Genomic DNA, 6000 nt, shown 5'->3' with positions numbered 1-6000 from the left:
AATAAAACTGGTTACTGCAGTGTGGTTAAAATTATTTTTCAAAGTATGATCCTATGTGAAAGTTACTTTTAAGGGGGATTTGATTCTAAGAACCTTTAAAAAATATAATGCTTGTAAAAATATAATGATGAATTTCATAGTTTTGCACACAAATTTAATTGCTTTCATTAAGTAATTAGGGCTTAAATCTTTATTTCTGTGTGGGGGATTCTTACCGAATTAATATATTTAAATGCATATAAAATATTGTTTTCAAAAATATATAGATATAGTTCTTTTTTGACATTGAAATGTTACAATATTAACATTGTTCATTTATTTGTTGGTGCACTCACTACCCGTAGGATAACAAGCAAATAAACCAATTATTAAGGTTGATTAATGCAATATGAAGGAATTTATGGAAAACCATAATTAAAATTTCTCACAGTTAACAAATAATTAAATTTCAAACAAATTTATATACACATTATGTTCTGATTCTTCTTCGCTGTCCAATTTGTGACCTATATTTAAACAAGGGTTTATAAATAATGCTACTTTCTGCCACTTCTAAGTCAGCAATTTCTTGTCTATTATCTATGATATATATTGTTTCACTTCCATTCTCGATTCCAAAGTCTTCTATATCGTCGATTGATCTTTTAGTTTTAACTGTGGAAATATCTTGCAGGGGTAGATGAGCTGCAGAAGATTTATTAAGAGACATTCCTAAGGTTTCATTTGGTTTTTCAGTAGCAACATCATCAGCAGAACGTTTTCTAAAATTGAGATGGGGAAATATCGCATCCCCCATTATAAAATCAGAGAGATTTTTAACTTGTCTTTTTTTTCGTAACGATCTCAGGGAACCATCATTGGAATTATTTTCAGATTCAGTTGAACGCTTTTTGAATACAGGATCAGGGTAAAAATACTGCGTAATTGGTACTTGTTTGTCTTCTCCTTCGGATAAGCAGTCTTTCTTTGATCGACTTAGTTCAACTTTTCCATATTTCTCTGGGAATGGTTCATCAACGTTTAGGAGAGAATGATTATTTTGTGTGGATAAATCTCTTTTCACTTGTACTGTGAATTCTTCAGAAGAGGAAGAAGAATCGTCATATTGGCTTCCTGAGTCATCAACGGAAACACCAATGGAAACAAATTGTTCATCAGAATATTGCGGCCGCTGTTCCGCGAATCGTATCAGATTGATAAAGTTGCAAATATATATCACCACTATCCATTTCTGCAAAAATCAAAAATCTTTTTAAAATTTAATTGAGTTCATATTCACTTGAAGTTTAAGGTAGACTAAAATGGCAAGAGTATGAAGGCTGTCAACTAATATAAATAAATTATACTCGAAGAACACCAAATTGCCTTCTATTCAATGCCAGCAACATATCTATTTTCTGATACGGCTAAGAAACATGGCCCAGTCTGTTCTGGACCTAAGAATGGATATCTACGATGAATTTGTTTTGGTTAGACTTTGTGAGGTATGAGGAAATAAGGCGTAGATCGAAGCAACCTTAGCATAAGACCCCCCAGGATGTCCTTTGCTGACAATCTATCGGCAGTGGAGAATCCATTTTTAGTCACTGTGATGGCTGATATGGTCACAAAAATCACTGTTGGCTCTTTTCGACCATATCTGCTGTTACAAGGGTGAAATGTGGACTGGAATTGAGGGCGCAAAGTAGCTGGTAGCTTACAGAAAAGTCTGGAGGCAGTTTCTGGACTCATACTCTACATGAGCAGTTATGGGTTAAGATTAACCATGATTATAAAAATATAATTATTGCAGCCGTCAAAATGGCAGTGTTGGTTATTCTTGTAGCGTTTTTCTGCCAGTAGGAAATACTTTTTTATCCCAAGTAAAGCTAAGATTTAAAAAAAAAAAATATATATATATACTTATTATGAAGCAATATTTTCCAAATATGTAACTAAAACAGACTAGTGATGCTGGTCAAGGATTGCACCTTATTTGAAATAAGTGGGCAGATAGTATAATTTAAACAAAATAATAAGGAGTTGAATAATAATAATAATATTTGTAACTGTACAATGATGAAAATAAGAAAGGCGCCGGAAATGAGTCAGCTAAGGAGCTCAAAGACTCGAATGAACTAATAGGCGGAGATTACAAACAGAAATCACAATTATTTCTAAGCAAAATAAACTTAAAACTTACGAATTTCATTGTTTACTTTTTTTAAAGGTTATTTTGCAAGAACTAGCAATGCACTTGTAAGATTGGAATGAGAACTGTGCTAGATTTAATTGTAATTCATTTATATAGGTAAGAAGGTGTTACTTTTAGAGATATCACGGATTAGCTCGAGAGCCGCATCATCAGTTTACATAACACCACTGTGTACTCATCACAGTACTAATCATTTACTATGTGACACATAATATAATAACCACACTCCTCAATTAACAGTAGACGGAATGTAACCGTTTTTTGTTAACTCCTCTTTCATTAATAGTTTTTACAAATATTTAAATGTGCGTCCGGGGGAAAATGTAAGTTACTAAGTCATTTAAGGTGGAGACTGACCGGAGCATTTCGTTGTAACATCGCTCGCGGCGAGCATCCGAAACTATGGATGGAGCGCTCGGCTCGGTGTACTGACTGCCTGAATGCTCGCATCGTAACACGTTATGTTACGCAAAATGCTCCGGTCAGTCTCCACCTGTACAGTTCATCCCGAAAGCTGCTACCATGATTTCTTTCCAACTCTGCTGCATTTTTAACATTCTGTAGGAAAACACTTTTTCTCTCAATGCTTGAATAATAAATGAGATATTCAACATGTCCAACACGTGAACCATGCGAGTCATGTTCTCTGAAAATAAGAATGACAGGATTTTGTTTATGTTATGTTCAATTTAATTTTGCAAATATATGTAAATGGTATAATAGGTATTAATGAACACAGTATGTTGCAATCTCCAAAGAATTTTTTTTGAATATTTGAAGAGAGGGTAAATTTTTTTGGCTAACGAAAAAATAAAATGAGTACTTTATATTACACCCCTCATATACTAATCCAATAGACCAGGGGTTCCCAAAGTGTGCGCCGCGGGACACCCTAGTGCGTCGTAGAAAGTAAAGAAGGGCGTTTTAAGCCGATCCTCTATCATTATCTGAAACCACAAATATCTTTTTTGTTGTTCTCTGTTTCAATTCTGAACTCTTATAAATATAATGAAACTCAATTTCATATTTTGGATGTTTTAATTTTTGTGCCTATCTACCCAACTACTATTATTCTTCTTCTAACCCTTATCCGCACCCGATGGCGCATAGGGCACTGCATCATATAAACGCAGTGTTATCTTGATCGTTAACACATGGAGGAAAGGTGATCAGCCCTCCGCTTCAGGTACCAGTCCAGTGTAAAATTGAATAAATATTATAAGTGAAAAATCACTTATATTTATTTGACCCCCCCTGGGAATCGAACCCGGGACCTCCAGTACGGTAGCCGGGCGTGATGACCATTACACTACGGAGGCGGACAATTATTCTACGTACCTATTTCTTTCGACTATAATATAATTTATACGGGGTCTTTCATTGAATGCTTCCTATTTTTAAATTTTAATAAAACAAAGTAAGTGTAAGATATTAATGAATTTTTTATTCCTTTGAAAGGTCCATTAATGGCAATATGTATGAAATATAACATCGTTCGAATGTCCGATGCGGCTTCTATGGGTGGAATGCATCCTGGCTGAATTTTAACGATGGTATGGGTTATGTTGGCTTTGTGGGTCACTATGGTTTGTAGCTTATTCGGATAGACCTACGACTTAAGGAAACCCTACAAGAAAAAGTTTAACAGGGTCTAATTGCACAATCTCGGTGGAACAGCACCTCCACGTGATAGCAGTGCCTATGGCGACCGTAAAATGGGTGAAGCGTGCGGAACGTTGCCCAAACAAAACACTTATTCTTATAAAAATAATTTTACCTTTTTTACGTAGTATTGAACGCTTTATCCATTTATGGTAATTTGCCACAACTGACTGAATAAATGACAATAAATTTGACAGATGTAGCATCAACAATATGGCCGCTATTGACTGTTAAAGTTAGGAAGTATTTATTATAAGACCCTATATTTAAGCTATTTGAAATAGACATAAATATATTTTGTTTTGTATGACAGTTTTGAAAAATAAAAGCGACTACGACGGTTTAGCATGATTGAATTCACACGCAACGTGTTCACGCACCGATCCGAAGAAAGATGGACGAAACACAAGCCAATCCAAGCGAATCATTATTTTATCACACTAACTGAAGTGCCGAATGGTAAAATTCCATGTAGTGGACAAATGCCCAAAGGGTACAAAAGAAAACAATGTTTAGATTATCAAATTTATTTTATTGTTTTATTTTATTACATACTTTGACCACTATATAATTACTTATTTTTTATGTTTATTCTTTTTGTTGATGTATGTGTTTTCTTTTTTCTTTTAATAAAATAATAATTTTTACCCACTTACCTGAACCATTACGGGGTATTCATTGCCAAAAGGTCAAAACCTCCGTGACTGAATGAGGCCCAAAAAATAATAACATTTTAGCAATTACCGTTATATCTAAAATGTCAATTTGAAGATATTATTTGAAACCGGAAACGTTCAAAACTTTTATTTTGTATAACACTTAAAAATCGTTATTTCAATCACATGCGTGATTTCTTAGCCTGGTATTCGAGTCACGAAAGGATAATCAGAAAAGGAAAATAGGATATCACCATGCGTTTCTTTTAAATACTACTTCAATTTAGTTAAATACTGAAAGTAAATAATTGCATACAGTTCATGCCAGGCTAAATAACAATGAATTCTTCAACAATTTTTCAAAATACTTCTCAACTTGACACATCTTTTGGCAAATTATTAGATACTCCAAATGTGTATTATTTCCTCCAGGCATATTTTATCTTCTTCGTTCAAATCAGTTTCATGCATTATACTACATGATGAAAAATTATTAAATTCAAACCTCATCAAAAGTTCTAAAAAATAAAAACACTGCATCAATCACACATTGTCCAATCATTATATAGATACATAAACCAACATATCTTTACAAATGCCTTCAAAAATATTCCACTGTCATAAATCAAAAGGAAATACTAATTGAGTTTAGTAAATTTGTAGTAGTATAAATTTGAATTCAATATGCTAACAAAAAAATCAAAGCCAATGTTTAAAAAAAACATGCTTCAAGTTCTATGTAAACTCATTCCATCTTAAATCATTCCATAAACTCATTCCATCGCTAAAAATCCCTCAAATATTAAAAAAAAAATATATATCGAATTATTCTCTATGGAAGGGTGAAGTTATTACGCTCAGTGAACAATAAATATGTAGGGGTTAAGGGTTAGTGAAATTGAATTGGTTTAAGATGAATTACTACTGAGTAAAGGAAAGAAGCTATGTTATTAGTTAAAGATAAAAATAAATATGTATTACGTAGTACATAGTAATAAATATACTGGGAAGTTACAATATTTTTATAACTTTTCAATGTCAATAAATTCTAAATTTCAAGAAGTACCGTGTACATACATAAATACTCAGATATTCCAATTAAGGAAAAATTTAACTTGCTACGAAAACCGATTATGTCTAAAAGTGGAGAAAATTCAATGAGAAAATTACCGAGAAAATAGACAAAATGGTGTATTTGGGAGTCAATTTACATGTGAATGTTTACTACTTTTTTTAAATTAAATTATTAATACATTTTAAATGCATTTATTACGTGTCCTTAATTAAATTTTGAAAGGATAAAAAAAAACAGCAACAAGAATTTTTACCCGAGATCTCGGTATGCATAATTCATTACGGAATTCCCGAATTAATAGCCAACCTTTGTTAGTATTCAATTTACTCCAAGAAATGAAGAACGTGAACTTTGTTACAGTGACTTAGTGGCGTCACACCATAGAAGTTGGACTATACATCAGTCCTGTAAAA

Source organism: Brachycentrus maculatus, unplaced genomic scaffold (genome assembly GCF_059751285.1).
Source record: "Brachycentrus maculatus isolate JH-2025_06_01 unplaced genomic scaffold, ASM5975128v1 h1tg000056l, whole genome shotgun sequence".
NCBI lineage: Eukaryota > Metazoa > Arthropoda > Insecta > Trichoptera > Brachycentridae > Brachycentrus > Brachycentrus maculatus.
This window is presented reverse-complemented; position numbering follows the sequence as displayed.